The sequence below is a fragment of the Aegilops tauschii genome, chromosome 3, assembly GCF_002575655.3.
Source record: "Aegilops tauschii subsp. strangulata cultivar AL8/78 chromosome 3, Aet v6.0, whole genome shotgun sequence".
Lineage (NCBI taxonomy): Eukaryota > Viridiplantae > Streptophyta > Magnoliopsida > Poales > Poaceae > Aegilops > Aegilops tauschii.
In genome coordinates, this window is record NC_053037.3 from 94718216 (window position 1) to 94736109 (window position 17894).

Consider the following 17894-nt stretch of genomic DNA (forward strand, 5'->3'; position numbering starts at 1 on the left):
TGGGCTCGCCCAATTTATAGGTTAGTGCGCGCCTTGTATTGGACACTATATGGATCCTATAGTGCGCGGCCATGTATTGCTTCCTGTAATACAGAGCACAACGTCACCTGCAGCAGCCGCGCGCGCAGGGGAGGAGCACTGGCTGACTAGCACATATATTTTTGGTTTATTAGTTTTAGTTGTGTTTCTAAATTGGAAATGATTTTTTTACAATAATAAATGTTCAAGTTCCAAAAATGTAACGCAGTACAAAAGAATGTTTGCGGAATTTTTTAATGAGTTTATAGGATACAAAAATGTTCATGACAAATAAAAAATGCTCCGCATTACAAAAAATTGTACGAGATTTTTTAATAATGTGTATACAATGTTACAGACATGTTTTCATAATAAAAAACAACTCTCCGTATCATTCAAAAAATTGTCATGTATTTAAAATATGGGTAAGTGACGTTTTTTGAAATAATATTCATTATAAAAAATGTTAGAATTATTTTTAAAAATGCATTAAAAATTCATCATGTATTTAAAAAATGTTTAGCATGTATTAAAAAAAATCAAAATATGTCATCTGAAAAATGTTAATTGTTTATTTGAGAAATGTTAACTTGTATTAAAAAAATAAGGTGTATACAAAAATGTACAATGTGTATGAAAAAAGTAGACTTCAAAAGATATATTTGGATAAAAAAGTGTTAGGTGTAGACAAAAATGTATAATGTGTATGTAATTTATATTTTAAAACATCTATAGAAAATGTTTTATATGTATAGAGAAAACTTGCAAATATGTGTGAGAAAAAAGATATCAAAATGTGTATTTAAAAATTGTTAATCATGTATTTAAAAAGGAGAATGCTATTTTCCTGCCGACTGGTGGTTTGCAACAGGCGCGTACGATCGCTGTCGCTGTCATCCGAATATCGCTGTCTCCTACTCCCACCGAACGGTCGCTATCGCTGTTGTTTTTTCTTTCGAAAGGATGATGTACGTTGTTTTTTTTCCGCACGTATACTGAACGTTGCTGTTTTTTTTTTTCGTTTTTTCTTCCCGATCCAAAGGATGATGCCCGCTGTTTTTTTATCTCACGTAATAATCGTTAGTTTCATCGAGTAAAAAATGATGTGGATAATAGGATTCGAACCCCAGGTGGTTTGATGGTTGTATGATGCCAATAACCAACACGCCTAATACTACTTGTTGTGTTATGAATGGTACCCATGTGACCTTTTTAAACACCATGGCAGGAAATGGAAAACGGTTTTTTTGTTGTTTGTCGGCCTTCTCTTGTATTTCATCCGCTCTAAGATAAGTGACTCAATTTTGTACTAACTTTGTATAAAGGGAGTACATCATTTCCTACTACATTATAAGTTGTGTAATATCACAGATGTGATATTTTTATGTGCCCTGCTCCTGATAACTTTGCGGGGGGGGGGGGGGGGGGGGGGGGGATAACATGATGGGTTTTGATGAAATATACCCTCGATAACTTCTGTGTAAATATGATGATAGTTTACGCATCACTGTCCTGGTAACTTCTATGCAAATAACATGATAACTCATACATCGTAGACATGATAAATTATGTACCCAGTCCTGGTAACTTTGTTGGCGAGGGTAGGGGTGGGGGGAGTCGTTGAAACATATCATGGTAACTTCTATGCAAATAACATGATAAATCACACATCGTAGACATGATAAATTATGTACCCAGTCCTGATACCTTTGTCGGTGGGGGTAGGGGTGGGAGGAGTTGTTGAACCATACCACGATAACTCTTATGCAAATAACATGATAACTCACACATCGCAGACTTGATAACTTAACTTATGTACCTGATCCTTGTAAATATGGCGACTGTGGCGGGGGGGGGGGGGGGGGGGGGGGTTGGGTGATGCCCCGCTAATTTCTGTGTAAATAGCAAACATACACCCGATAATTTCTGTGTAAATAACATGATGATGTATCATCGCAGACTTGATAACTAATATCTTACGTTTAAACACCATGGTGTCTTTCATCCAAGGGAAAAAGTTTTTGAAACATTTCACCGGTAATTCTATGTTAAATTACCATACTTCCCCATGCTTTTAACCTTCTCGTACTGTAGTTACCAGCCTTATCATGGTATAGTTATCATGTTGCTCAGACCATAGTTATCACGCTGGTCATTGCCAAAGTTACCAAGCCAAACTTTATTTTTTCTTCTGATATGGCAGAAATAAGAAATGTTCAAATAACATTGTCATTCTACAATAGACAACAACAAAAGGTGGCTTAGTTGGTTATTAGGCTCGATAGGTATTACATAGACCTGGGTTCAAATCCTCTTTCAAGCACTTTTATTTTCTTTTCATATTATGCAGCGAAAACCCAGAAAAAAAACACTAGAATTTTACTACAGTTTTTGAGAGAAGGAAAAAAAATCAATGGAAGCGAGCGTGGGATGATAAAGATCACGTAGGAACTAGTCGTGCGGATCTGTCGCTAACGACCAGTTGACTGGTCGTTAGCACAGTCGATTTAAAAATATACTAAATGTCTAGAAAAATGTTCCTTATCTACAGAAAATGTTCCTTATGTACAATATGCATGAAAAAACTAGAATCAAATGATGCATTTGGAAAATATGTTAATCATGTATTTGAAAAATATTAAACGCATAAAAATATTTCTGATATATACAAAAATACTGCATTTTTCAAAAGAAATAAAAAGCACACCGGTGGAAGTACAGTGCCTAGTGTGCATCGTAGAAGTGTAATTATTGTGGATTTGGAACGGAGCACACCGGTAGGTGGCTGAGCCGCTAGACACGTGCACCCCAAAAAGTCTCTCGCCGATCCTTCGTTCCCGTCGACAAAACAAGCAGAAAAGGCTCCCTAGCTGCTGAGTGAATTACATTACTCAAACTTGACGCTAGGGTTCACTTTCATCACTGTATTCAGGAAGTGTCAGAATACGGTCACTGAAGTTGCGTAAACATGTCACTCTACGATCACCGCTACCGTATCCAACGTATTTCACTGATGTGGTATATGTTGACCTGTCCTAACGGTTGACTTGCTTATGTGGCAAGCTCATCCTTCTCATCTCTCTTCGCATCCGATGAATGAACCTGAGCACTGGCTGCCGCGTATGCCCACCGCCCTTCTTCACGCCGCGCCGTCCCTGTTAAGGCGGAAGACCGCCCTACTCGAGCTCCTCTCGTGCGACGCCCCGCTCTTCGTCGAGCAGTACGGCGGCTCGCTGCACCCGGACGAGCTCGCCTTCTTCGACATGCTTCGAGATGACTACGAGGTCTGCTCGCACCTCAGCCGCCTGCGCGCCTCCGCCTCCTGGAAAGCCAGTTCCCCTCACGTGTACCTCATCTGCTTGCTAGCTAGTGTGCCACAAAGAGCACTTCTCCCACCCGGGAACCTCCTGCGAGCGGCCAGCACTCACGGAGGCCATGTCGCCGGCGTCGCTGCAATCTACGTCCCCTCCAGCGTTGCCAAACTCATCTGTGGTGTTCAGAATACAGAGCAAGCCGCCGTGCGGGGCGACCTCCGTGCATTTCCCCGGCTCAGGCATACGATGGTTAGGTTGTAGCCTCGCCGCACCCGTGGAGCTCGACACCGTCGCCCGGCGGCGGCAGAAAGAACATGCAGACATGATGTTCCGCGGGGCGAAGCCATACGCGAGCAGTCCGACATCGGCGCAGCTCTCCGCGTCAAGTCCCCGCGCATGTACAACATCACGCTCTGTAATCCCTTTTCAACAAAGACGCCGCCCAACTTGGCATCCGGCGTGCCGACCAGTACACCAACCGGGAGTATGCCTGCGAGGTGTGGGGGTGTAGCTAGACGAGAGGTGGGGAAAGAACATGTCGACAGCCACGTCAGGCAGGCGATGAAGGTTGAGCATATGCGGAGGAGCATGGTAGGGTGGAAGGCCTGTGTTGACGAAATCGAAAACATGGTGCCGATCGGCGCCATGCACCCGTGCACTTGGAAACATGGCGCCGGCAGTCGGCCAACGACGCCGATAAACTTCAAGTTGGGCGTGGCGCGGGAGTTGGGGATTCAAGTTAGCATCGTTCATGGACCACACGAGGCTTCGGGAGCTCTAGAACGCGGCGCTGGAGAGCTACAGCAGCGGTTGGAGCTCGGCGAGCTGTTCAACGGTGAACGCAGATAAGACGTTTGACAGAATTTCAGAGAGGAGTGGCAGTAGAGAGATAGGGGAGTATTTGCCACGTCAGCGAAATACAAAGGATACGGTACTAGTGACCGTAGAGTGACACGTCCTAGTAACCTTGGTGACTGTATTTTGACCTTTTCTAAATACAGTGACCAAAGTGAACCCTAGATCAAGTTCAGGTACTATAGATGTAATTTACTCCCAGCTGCTATAGATCTCATCTGACGACCTCGACGGCATCGATCGATCAAGGCCACACACAGACACACCATGTCCGGCGGCACGGCACCGCGCGTCATGGAGGACTTCCTCGGCGTCGTCCAGCTCCTCAGCGACGGCTCCGTCGTCCGCGGCGACAAAGCCGTCCTCCGCACAAACGAGCCGTTACCGGACGTCCCCGGTGTGCAGTGGAAGGACGTCCTGTACCACGCGGCGCACGGCCTTAGCGTCCGCGTGTACAGGCCGGCGCCGTCGGTGGCCGGCGGCAGCAAGCTCCCGGTGGTGGTGTACTTCCACGGCGGGGGCTACTGCCTCGACTCCTTCGCAGAGCCCAACTTCCACTCGTTCTGCCTTCGCGCCGCAGTCGAGATCTCGGCCGTCGTGCTGTCCGTGCAGTACCTGTTAGATCAAACTCAGGAATACACACGAGGTGGACACACACGTTGGAGTTTCAGTTTCCGCGAACACAGAGACAAAGATTTTGCGACGCATAAAGTTTGCGTCTTTTCTGTTTCTTCCTTTTATTCCTTCTGATCCTAACAAGCCGGCCTCGATCCGCTTTACCCGCGCCATCCCACGGACAAGGATTACACAATTGACAGGAAAAGTAAACGCTATCCCTACTCAGCCGCAGCACGAACACAACGTGTCTCTGGCGTTATTTTTTAGAAAGTTCAGAAATGATACAGTAGCCTGACGGGTTCAGGTTCAGTGAGATTAACACAACACTTCACCTCCTTAAGCTTGATGACCTGAACCCACCTCCTGCATACCGATCTTCTCTTTCAGTGACTGAAAACAAAGCCTGGCCAATGGCTTCGTCAAGATGTCTGCATGTTGCTCATCGGTTCTGACATGCTCCACTTCTATCTTGCCCTCTTCAACGCAATTTCTGACAAAATGATAGCGCACGTCAATGTGTTTGCTTCTCTCATGAAACACAGGATTCTTGCATAACTGAATTGCTGATTGGTTATCTATACGGATTGTGAACTTGTCTCCATCACCGCCCAACAATTCCTCAATCAGCCTTGCCAACCATACACCTTGACAGGCTGCAGCAGCAGCAGCCACATACTCTGCTTCACATGAAGATTGTGCCACAATTTTCTGTTTTTGAGATGTCCAGGACACAGGGCAGTGACCGAAATAGTACAACACTCCAGTGGTACTTTTACGATCGTCGACATCGCCTCCATGATCACTGTCACAATATCCTAACAACTCTGGTTTGCTTGTGACCCTTTTATAGCTGCACCCAAGATTGACAGTCCCCTTTACATACCTGAGAATATGTTTCACTGCTGTCATATGTTCCTTGGTAGGTCTCTCCATGAACCTGCTGACATAGCCGACAGAGAAGCTAAGATCAGGCCTTGTATGCAGCAAATACCTCAGGCCTCCCACCACGCTTTGATATTCAGTCGGATCAACTTCCTCGGCCTTACTCTCTTTGCTCAGTTTCAGCCTAGGTTCCATTGGAGTGTGTGTTGGATGGCAGTTTGACATCCCCATTCTGTCAAGTATACGGGATGCGTACCCAGATTGGCAAAGAGTGATCCCTTCCTCTCCTTGTTTCACTTCAATGCCTAGATAGTGAGACATCAGCCCCAGATCAGTCATGCTAAATTTCGACTTCATTTGCCGTTTGAAATCCGCAATAGCTTGACTGCTGTCACCGGTTATAACCAGATCGTCCACATATACTCCAACGATCAGAACCGAATTTCTTGCCTTTTTCTTGTACAGACCAGATTCAGAAGGGCACTTCTCAAACCCCAATTCCAGCAGTGTTGAGTCCAGCTTGGAGTTCCAAGCCCTAGGAGCTTGGTGGAGACCATACAATGCTTTTCTCAGTCTGTATACCTTGCTGCTCTTTCCTTCTATCTCGTGGCCTGGAGGTTGACTAACATACACCTCCTCACCCAAGTCCCCGTTGAGGAACGCTGATTTCACATCCATTTGGTGGATCTTCCAGCTGAATTGAGCCGCAAGCGCAATGAGTAAACGAACAGACTCAAGGCGGGCGACAGGAGCATAAACTTCATCGAAATCGATGCCCTGCCGCTTCACATACCCTTTTGCAACTAGCCTCGTCTTGTGTTTGACAATGTCCCCATTTGGGTCCCTTTTAATCTTGTACACCCACTTCAATCCAATCGGCCAGTGTCCACTTGGTAGATCAACTAATTCCCAGGTTTGGTTCTGCTCAATCGATGTCAGCTCTTCTTTCATTGCTTTCTGCCAACATGACTCTCTTATAGCCTCAATGTGGTTTGTGGGCTCCTCTAATCCAAACAAACACAAACCAGCGTCAGCCTCGTTGATCTCTACAGTTTCTTCGTAGATCTCCTCGAGCAGGCACTTCCCTTGAGGCCCCTGCGATGGCTCACTGTATGGTGTGTCAGGTATTGCGGACCTTTGACCTGGAGTCGACAGTGGGTCCTCCAGCTCACACGGGATGATGGCCCCATCATTTGCTTGTCGGGTTCTGCTGCCTTGCTTAGGTGCTGCCATGGTAACAGAATCGGGCGTTTTCCTTGCCATGGTAGGAGTTTCTGGTTCGGCTTCCTTGGCAACACTTTTCCCTGCCTTGGCAGGATTTTCAGTCACCACTGCTGCTGCTTCCTCTTCTTCTCCCCGATTAGGATAGCTGACAACAAACAATGCTCCATCACCATTTTCAGTGGATCCCGGTGAGCTCCAGTCCCAACACCGATCTTCCTCGAACACCGCATCGCGTGTAATGATCAACTTCTTACTTTCAGGATCAAACATACGATAGGCTTTCGATCCGGTCTCATAGCCAATAAAGACCATTTGCTTGCTCCTATCTGACAACTTGTTCTGCCCTGGCCCAGTGGACTTCACATGTGCTACACACCCAAATGTGCGGAGGTGCTGGACTGTAGGCTTCTGCTCATGCCAAGCCTGATAAGGTGTCATCCCTTTGACACTTCTTGTTGGTGACCTATTGAGAAGATAGACTGCAGTAACCACTGCCTCTCCCCAAAATCTTACAGGCACTCCCATACTTTTGATCAAACTCCTTGCCGTGCCAACAACAGTTTGATTCCTTCTCTCAACAACACCATTTTGTTGTGGTGTATACGGTGCAGTGAGGAAGTGCTTAATGCCATGTTCATTGCAATGCTCTGCAAATTCCCTAGATGTGAATTCTCCACCTCTGTCAGTCCGAATAGCTTTGAGCTTCAGATCGCGTTCTATCTCAGCTGCTCTCTGAATTTTCTTCACTGCACCCAAAGCTTCATCTTTGTTGCGCAACAAGGCAATCCACATATACCGAGAGTAGTCATCCACCAGGAGTAAAAAGTACCTCTTCCCTCCTGGTGTTTCTGGCGAGATTGGGCCACACAAATCACCATGTATCAGCTGGAGCTGCTCCGTTGCTCGAAATGATGCCTGCACTGGGAAGGGAAGACGACGCTGCTTAGCAATCATGCATCCATCACATATCTGATCCACATGGTCTATCTGAGGCATTCCTTCGACCATTCCATCAGCTGTTAGTGCTCGCAAGGATCGAAAGTTCACATGTCCGAAGCGCATGTGCCACAGCCAGGCAGCTTCCGTTGCGTGTGCAAGCAAACACACTGGCTCGGAAGGCTGAATATTCAGAATGTACATGCGGTTGCGCGTGCGCTGTACTCGAGCTAACACTTTCCTCTGTCTGTCCCAGACTGTCATTACTCTGTCCTCGCTCGCGTACTTGCAGCCATTCTCATCGAGCTGCCCGAGGCTAATTATGTTGTTCTTCAGCCGTGGTATAAAGTACACATCCGACAGAATACGGTGTTCGCCGGTGAGGCACTGCATAAGGACCGAGCCACGTCCACATATTTCCACAGCCGAGCCATCTCCAAACCTGACTTTTCCCTTCACTGTTCTATCAAGTTCTGCAAACTTCTCTGAATTTCCAGTCATATGATTGCTGGCACCTGTGTCCAAGTACCAAGCAACGTCATGGGCACCTGTGAGTTTTGGGACAACCTTCTCTTCATTCAGCAACACCTGCTCAGTTGGTGCTGGCTCGGGTGGTGTTAGCTCACATGTCTCCAACATGAGAAGTGCAGGATCATTTACATCCTCTCCCTGTGCAAAGTTTGCATTTTCCCTTTGTGGTTCTGGACAGTCTGACTTGAAATGCCCGGTTTCATTGCAGTTAAAACATCTGACCTTGCTAATGTCAAATTTTCTGTGCTTCTTCTGCATACCACGGTCCTTACTCTCGCCACGGCCAGATTGCCCGCTGTCGGCGCGCTCACCGCGCCCACGGCCAAGGCCACGGCCGCCACCACGGCCACGGCCGCCACCGCTGCTGCTCGCACCAGGTGTGCCTTTCTTTGCCTTCATCAGCTGCTCTAGGGCCTGGGTCATGAGCATGAGCTGATCGTCCTTGCCGCCGGACTGACGACGCTGACCTTTTTGGTTTTCTTCGAAGGCCGCCAAACGACCAACAACCTCAGCCATGGTCATCGTCGTGAGATCGCCCCATTGCTCAATTGTATTGACGATGTCGCTGAAACGACTCGGGACGGCGTTGAACAGGATCTCGATGACGGCCTCGTCCTTCACCGTCTCGCCCATCGACCGTATCTCGCCGACAAGCGTCATGAGCTTCTGTGCGAAAGCGCTGACAGACTCGTTGTCTGCCATCTCCATGCGATCGAGCTGGCGCTTGAGCTGCTTCACTCGCGCCTTCTGGACGCGATCCTCGCCGACGCGCATGCGCCGGATGGCCTCCCAGGCCTCGTGAGCAGTCTCACAGTTGGCCACCGCCATCATCACAGCGTCCGGTACGGACTGAGACAGGGCGGCGAACGCCTCATCATCCTTGGCCTGATCGAACTCGGCCGTGCCTTCCAACGCCGGCCACACGCCGAACAGACGAAGAAGCACCCTCATCTTCACCGCCCACAGACCATAATTCGAGTCCGTCAGCATGGGGTACTAGATCGGGACACCACCAGATCTCGCCGGAGCGCGCTGCACGACCACGGCGCCCTCATCTCCCGGCCTCTTCGCTGGCGGCGTGTACTTTCCGCCGCCGCTGCCGCCGATGGTCTGGTCCTTCCTCGGCGATGTATCTCCCATCACTGATCACCGCCGCCACAACTCCTCCTGGCTCCGCCGCCGTGCGCTGCCTCCCGTGAACCAACGCTCTGAATACCAAATGTTAGATCAAACTCAGGAATACACACGCGAGGTGGACACACACGATGGAGTTTCAGTTTCAGTGAGCGAACGCGAACACAGAGACAGAGATTTTGCGACGCATAAAGTTTGCATCTTTTCTGTTTCTTCCTCCTATTCCTTCTGATCCTAACAAGCCGGCCTCGATCCGCTTTACCCGCGCCATCCCACGGACGAGATCGTGGCCAACGATTACACGATTGACAGGAAAAGTAAACGCTATCCCTACTCAGCCGCAGCACGAACACAGCGTGCCTCTGGCGTTATTTTTCAGAAAGTTCAAAAATGATACAGTAGCCTGACGGGTTCAGGTTCAGTGAGATTAACACAACAGTACCGCCTCGCCCCCGAGCACCGCCTCCCCGCGGCCATCGACGACGGCGCGTCTTTCCTTTCCTGGCTGCGCGGCCAGGCCGAGCTTGGCGCCGGCGCCAACCCGTGGCTCGCGGAGTCGACCGACTTCGCCCGGACGTTCCTCTCCGGCCACTCGGCGGGTGCCAACCTGGCCCACCACATCACGGTCCGGTTCGCGTCGGGGCAGATCGCCGCCAGCCCGCGTTCTTCGCCGGGGCCAAGCGCACGGCGACGGAGGCTGACCCGCCGGCGGGCGTGTCCCTGACTGTAAGATAGAATAGTTGGGAATATTGCAGCGCATTGTATTAATCCATAGGACAGTTACATATATACACAAGTATACTTGACCTCCAAGACCATATCTCTAGCTAAAAGGAAAGAGATCAGCTGAGGCTAAGTATGGAAGTAAAACATCCTACATGATTGCATGAGATACAATGCCTATATTCCTACACCCCCCGCAGTCGAAGCGTCATTAGAATGGATGCCAACGAAAAGCTTCGAATGAAGTAGACGGAAGACCCTTGGTCATGATATCGGCGAGTTGATGAGCAGTTGGAACATGAACAACACGAAACTGTCCCAAGGCTACCTTCTCATGGACAAAGTGAATATCCAACTCAATGTGCTTGGTGCGGCGATGATGAACGGGGTTAGCTGAGAGATAAACAACGGAGATGTTGTCACAAAATACCACAGTGGCCTTCTCAATGATGCAATGAAGTTCACCAAGGAGCTGACGCAACCAACAACATTGGCAACAGCTCGATATTCAGCCTGGGCACTGGATCGAGATACGGTGGGTTGTTGCTTGGATGACCATGACACAAGTGAGTCACCTAGATAGACGCAAAACCCCGAAGTGGAGCGGCGTGTATCAGGACAACCAGCCCAGTCAGTGTCAGAGTAAGCGGCAATGTCGATGGAGGAGCTGCCGGTAAGCTGAAGACCGTGAGAAGTGGTGCCACGTATATAGCGAAGCAGGCGCTTGACCATCCCCCAATGAGTATCCCGCGGAGCATGCATGTGCAAACAAACTTGCTGGACGGCATAGGCAATATCCGGGCGAGTCAAAGTAAGATACTGAAGAGCACCGGCAATGCTTCGGTAGAAGGTGGCATCGGACACTAGGTTGCCAGAGGTAGCTGAAACCTTGGACTTAGTGTCAACACGCGTAGTAGCAGGTTTGCAATTAGACATGCCAGCTCGATCAAGAAGTTCCTCGGCATATCGCTCTTGCGAGAGAAAGAATCCTGAAGCTGGGCGCTGAACGGCAACACCAAGAAAAAAATGAAGAGGTCCAAGGTCCTTCATCTTGAACTCGGCACTGAGAGAGGTGATGATCGACTGAAGGAACATCGGTGAGGAAGCCGTGAGCACAATGTCATCAACATACAGGAGCAAGTAAGCCATGTCGGAACCACGACGAAGGACGAAAAGTGACGTGTCAGAAAGAGTCGCGGAAAAGCCAAGCCGTCGAAGAAAATCTCCAATGCGTGTGTACCAGGCGCGGGGAGCCTGTTTAAGTCCATAGAGAGACTTAGACAATAAACACACATGCTTCGGGTGATCCGTGTCGACAAAACCTGAAGGTTGAGCACAATAAACCCGTTCCTGTAGTACTCCATGAAGAAACGCATTGGAGACGTCCAATTGATGAACGGGCCAATGACGTGAGGCGGCAAGATGGAGCACTGTGCGGACAATAGAAGGCTTCACCACAGGACTGAATGTCTCTCCAAAATCAACACCAGCACGCTGAGTGAATCCTCGTACGACCCAACGAGCCTTGTAGTGATCCAAGGAACCATCGGGTTTGAGCTTGTGTCGGAAAACCCACTTTCCGGTGACGATGTTGGTACCGCGAGGCCGAGGTACGAGGGTCCATGTACGGCTGGCCTGCAAAGCATCAAACTCCTCATGCATAGCAGCACGCCAGGCAGGATCTCGAAGAGCTGCACGGACGGATGTAGGTACCGGGGATAACGCGGCGGAGGCCACATGGGCCTGCTCATAGCGTCGGTTGGGCTGGATGATGCCCTGCCGTGCGCGTGTGGCCATGGTATGAACGGACATGGCAGAGGGCCGCAGCCACGGAGCACCATGGACAACAGGCGGTGCAGGCGCTGGTGACGAAGAGGCCGAGGACGTCGACGACGAGGCAGCCAGAGAGTCAGCTGCAGAAGTAGTGGCAGCCTCGGGCGTAGCAGCCGAGACGGAGGGATCACCCGATGACCCAGGAGAAACGGCCGCTGTGGCAGCCGAAGCAGCTGCCGTGGGAGTTGCCGACTCGGCTGGCGTGGCAGTCGAATGGGCCGACTCAGTCGAGGGAGCCACGGGCGGAGCAGCCGATGATGGCGACGTTGAGGGCGCCCGAGGCGGCGATGGGGCGGCCGCCTGAGATGGTGAAGGGGCGGCCACAGAAGGGCTCCCGGCCAGCGAGGCACGGCCTGGAGCGGCCATGGCGGGACGAGGGCGACGACGGCGGGCGGCCACTAGCGGGGGCGCCATGCCCACGTCAGGAAGAAGTGGCCGGTCGGCCGGCGACGAAGATGCCTCCTCCTGGTCCCTGAAAGGAAAAACACGCTCGTCGAAGATGACATGGCGTGATGTTAGTATGCGACGGGAGACCGGATCATAACATCGATAGCCACGGTGGTCAGGAGGGTAACCGAAGAAGACACATGCAACGGAGCGAGGAGCTAGTTTATGTGGAGCGGTGGCAGAAGTGTTAGGATAGCACAAACAACCAAAAACCCGTAGATGTTGATACTCAGGAAGAAACCCAAAGAGAAGTTCATGGGGTGTTTGGTTGTGGCGAGGGCGGCAAGGACGAAGATTGAGTAGGTATGTGGCAGTATTAAGAGCTTCGGCCCAAAATCGAGGAAGATGAGCATGAAATAACATAGTACGGACACTATCATTCAAAGTCCGAAGGATGCGTTCAGCGCGGCCGTTTTGTTGAGAAGTATATGGGCAAGAAAGCCGAAAGTGAATGCCATGAGAAGCAAAGAAATCACGAGAGGCATTATTATCAAATTCCTTGCCATTGTCCGTTTGAAAACTCATGATGGAGCGTTGAAATTGCGTAGCAACAAACGCATGAAAACGAGAGATGAGCGGAAAAACTTCAGATTTGCGACGTAATGGAAAGGTCCAAGTATAATGAGAGAAATCATCAAGAATGACAAAATAATAAAGAAAACCCGAGACACTTTTTATTGGAGATGTCCATACGTCGCAGTGCATAAGAGCAAAAGGGAAACTAGCCTGAGAATCTGATTGTTTGAAAGGTAATCTAACGTGCTTGCCCAAACGACAAGCATGACATGTTGTAGACATGGCTTTATTACAAGAAAACTTAAAAGATGACAATGTTTTGGAGAGAGCAGCGTGTCCCGGATGTCCAAGCCGTTGGTGCCAAAGATCGGAGATTTCGGCGAGAAGAGCTTGAGGTCCGGACACGAGCGGATAAAGGTCGTCCGGGCTGTCACATCGCAGAATCACTCGTCGTGTGAGAAGATCCTTGACAGAAAAACCAAACATGTCAAACTCAACAATAATGGGATTTTCACGGGTAAGACGACAAACCGAAATCAAGTTTTTGATGAGGTTAAGAGTAATAACAACATTACGAAGATGAATAGGAAAAGAAGACGTGGGAAAAGAAACATCACCCGTGTGGGTGATCGGAAGAGAGTCCCCATTACCGAAGATGGGTGGAAGTGGAGTAAGGTTTGGAGTGAGAGAGGATACCGGGATTGTTCGCCATATGTGAGGTAGCACCGGTGTCAAGGAACCAGTCATTCCCGCTGCCGCCGCCGTGGATGGAGAGATCGTTGAGGGCGGCGTGAAGCTGCGTCTGGTCCCATGCCGGGGGTTGATGATGAGGCGGGAGTGGCGCATAGCTGGGGAAGATGGAACCGTAGGGGTAGACGGGGCTGTAGGCAGGAGCGGCCGGGGCCATCTGCCCGAACCCTAGCGGGGCCGCCTGCCCGAGTTGGGCCGCATAGGCGTGCGGTGACGAGGCTCCAGGGCGAGGCCCGAGCAGGCCAGCACCAGGCGCGCGCCAGTTGGGTGGCCACGCCGCGAACATGCCCGACAGCGGGTAGCCTCCGAGAGGCCACGCCGGAGTGCTGCGAGCATCAGGAGCAGGAGCGGCCGTGCTGCGAGGGCCAGCAAGAGAGGCGGCCTACTTCTTCTTCTTGTCGCGGGTGCGACCACCACCAGAGGAGGGAGCAACAGGGGCGACGGGATGCAGGCTCGGAGCGGCAGCCGGCGGCCGGGAGTGACCGGCCATGAGAGCCGTCAGCTGGGCGCGATGACCGCCGCGGGAGAGGCGGCGTTCCTCCTGGAGAAGGGCACCACGGGCGCGCGCAAAGGTGAGGCCAGCGGGGTTGATGGTGAGCGCCGCGATGCAATGGCCGAAGTCGTCGTTCAGCCCGTTGATGAGAGCGAGCAGCATGTCCTGATCGGAGACCGGTGAGCCGACGTCGCGAAGAGTGTCGGAGAGGCACTTGAGGCGGCTACAGAAGGCGGTGACGGACAGGTCGCCTTGGACGATGTTGTGGAACTCCCGCTTGGCGAAGATAGCACGCTGTAGACGGTTGTCGAGGAAGAGCTCGGCGATGACCGTCCATGCATTCGCGGCCGTGTCGGAGGGCTTGATGATGATGTGCAGGATGTCGTTGGAGACGGTGGTGTAGAGCCAAGACACGATACACTGATCGATCTGGGTCCACTCGACGTCGCCGAACATCATGAGAGCATCAATCGATCCATCAACATGATCGAGAAGACCAAGCTTGCGGAAGGTGAGGTTGAAGAAGGTTTGCCAGATCGAGAAGTTTGACTCTTCGAAGGTAAGGGTGATGGGGACATGGCTGCGGATGTTGATGAGTTGTACGGCGGTGGCGCTAGGGGCGGCTGGGCGGGGTGAGTGATTGGAGCCGGAGGTTGTGGAGGAGTGGTTGGAGGAGGGTCTAAGCAATAATCTTGATCACGGCCGGTTGGTCTTGGCCTAGCCGTCCACGGGAGCTGGCAACAAACAGCTGCATGCACGCACGCACGGTATGGGTTGTGTGGCCGTTAGTCAATGCATGCTGTGCGTGGGCGTGGATGTAGTTAGCTTGTTAGTGGCTGGGTCATGTGGTAGTGGCCGGTGTGGTGCGTGCTGTTAGTGGGCGTTGGGTGTGTGTGGATCGGGTATAAGACCCCCCCCCCCCCTTCTGTACTGCTTGTAGTCGCGCCGGTGTTGTAGCGATGTAGACAGTGTAAAGAGGAAAAAGATTTGGGCGTTTGTGCGCCCGTGGCGGCGTTCGTGCGTCGGCCGGAAAATCTCTCGTGTCCACTGTTCTTCTTCTTTCACCTCCGTTCGAGTGAGAGGAGAGGTAGTTAGAGGGCTGCGGTTCCAACAATTGGTATCAGAGCCACAAGGTTCGAGGGGCGGCCGTGGCGCGGGGTGGCGTCCACGGCAGACGCGGCCGACATGGAGGCATCGGCTACGGCGCGTGGCGACGGCGACGCGCGGCGAGTCCGCGGACGTGAGGTGTGATGTCGTGCGCGCGAAGAGCACGGTGGTCGCGGAGACGAGGAGGCCGCGGAGGACCTGCGTGGTGGTGCAGAGGTCGCGGCGGCTCGGCGCGACAACCGTGGAGGCGCGTGGCACGGAGCCGCGGCGGACCTGCGTGGTGGCGCAGAGGCTGCGGTGGCGCGGCGTGGCGGCATGGAGGTGCAAACGCAGCGGTGTAGGGCAATAAGCCGCGGCGGCGAGCCGGGCGCGACCGGTGCGTGTTATGGATGCGCACTGGACGCGTCGGGCGCGTCGGGACCGCGGGCGCACGTACGAGCGTACGTTTGACGTTGGGAGGAGGCGTATGTCGCCGTTCTGCTCGAGTCCGTGCTCGAGTTCGGCTACATCCTTCCGGCGTTTGTAGCTGGCGGCTGCCATGGCGGACGCGGAGGCGGCGTGCGGTGAGTCCATGGCGTGTGGTGTGGTCGGGCTCGTCGGGCGCGTCGGGTGCGCGCGGGACGTGTGGGACGCACTGGTGCGGTTGGGCTCGTCGGGCGCGTCGGGTGTGCGCGGGACATGCGGGGCGCAGAGGAACGCCTGGCGTGTGTCGTCGGTGGAGAAGGAGCTCGACGTGTTTTGCCGGAATCGTGACGGAACACGGTGCGACCGGCGTCGGTGTGCCAGGTCGGGTGCGCCAGGTAACGACGACAACTACGCGAGGTACATCAACTCCGGCGACGGCGAGCACACGGCATGTCGCAGCGGTGCGCGGAGACGTCAACGGCCAGCCGTGTCAAGATTAGAAGGGAAATTGTAAGCAATAATCTTGATCACGGCCGGTTGGTCTTGGCCTAGCCGTCCGCGGGAGCCGGCAACAAACAGCTGTATGCACGCACGCACGGTATGGGTTGTGTGGCCGTTAGTCAATGCATGCTGTGCATGGGCGTGGATGTAGTTAGCTTGTTAGTGGCTGGGTCATGTGGTAGTGGCCGGTATGGTGCGTGCTGTTAGTGGGTGTTGGGTGTGTGTGCACCGGGTATAAGACCCCCCTCCTGTACTGCTTGTAGTCGCGCCGGTGTTGTAGCGATGTAGACAGTGTAAATAGGAAAAAGATTTGGGCGTTCGTGCGCATGTGGCGGCGTTCGTGCACCGGCCGGAAAATCTCTCGTGTCCACTGTTCTTCTTCTTCCACCTTCGTTTGAGTGAAAGGAGAGGTAGCTAGAGGGCTGCGGTTCCAACAGAGGGGGTGGGAGAAAAGGTAGCCGAAGTCTTCCATGGCAGCGGCGGCTGGCTAGGACAGCGGCAACAGCAGGCTAGGGCGTTTGGCTAGGGGAGGAAGGTTCAGGCGTGAGCAGCGGAAGAGGTCACGAGAACGGGAAAAACTGATACCATGTAAGATAGAATAGTTGGGAATATTGCAGCGCATTGTATTGATCCATAGAACAGTTACATATATACACAAGTATACTTGACCTCCAAGACCATATCTCTAGCTAAAAGGAAAGAGATCAGCTGAGGCTAAGTATGAAAGTAAAACATCGTACGTGATTGCATGAGATACAATGCCTATATTCCTACACTGACGACCGCGATGGCCGACCAGCTCTGGCGCATGTCGCTGCCGGTGGAGGCGAGCATGGACCACCCGCTGGCCAACCCGTTCGGCCCGGAGAGCCCGAGCCTCGCGCCGGTGGAGCTCCCGCCGGCGCTCGTCGTGGCGCCCTTGAGCGACGTGCTCCGCGACCGCGTGCTGGGGTACGGGGCGAGGCTGAAGGACATGGGGAAGGCCGTCGAGGTTGTCCAGTTCGAGGGGGAGCAGCATGGCTTCTCCGTCCGCCAGCCGCTCGGCGAGGCGGCCAGCGAGTTGCTGCGGGTGATCAAGCGGTTCGTCTACAGCGGCAACTGAGCGGTGAGGTGTTGCGATTTGCCTGATGCTTGCGTGTTGCATGGAAATCCAGTTAATGAACCTAGGGGTGCATTTTGATGTCAGTTCTCAACGAGCAGAGCCGCACTGGGATTGCCTCGCTTTTGTAGAAATAAATCTACTTGCAACTTTCATTTCTTGTTGGACGTTCAGAACTGATCAAGACTACTTCAAATTTGTACAGTACAAATTTGTCAATTCTAACAAAATCCCTGCGTCCCTCACATAACAACGTATACTTGACCACTCCTCTGCGTCGCTCCTGACCCCACGTCGGGCAACTCGGGTGGACCACAACCCTACCCGCCGGGGCCGCGATCTACTTCCTCCCCTCCCCCGTCGTTGCTGGGGGATGCCGTGGGGCTAACCCCGGGGCCGACGGCGGTGGCGGGGTCTCGCTCTCTTCGGCGACGTGGGGGTGGCGCGCCCCCCCCTCGGCGTGAGGAGGCGCGGCCGGTCAGGTCCTTGCGGCGCGGCGGCCAACCCT

The 17894-nt window shown here is 52.4% G+C and overlaps 1 pseudogene; it reads left to right on the forward strand.

The window, feature by feature from the left end:
* The first annotated feature begins 4454 nt into the window (after positions 1-4454).
* LOC109786594 (strigolactones hydrolase CXE15-like) lies at positions 4455-17447 on the forward strand (annotated as a pseudogene).
* The last annotated feature ends 447 nt before the right edge of the window (positions 17448-17894 follow it).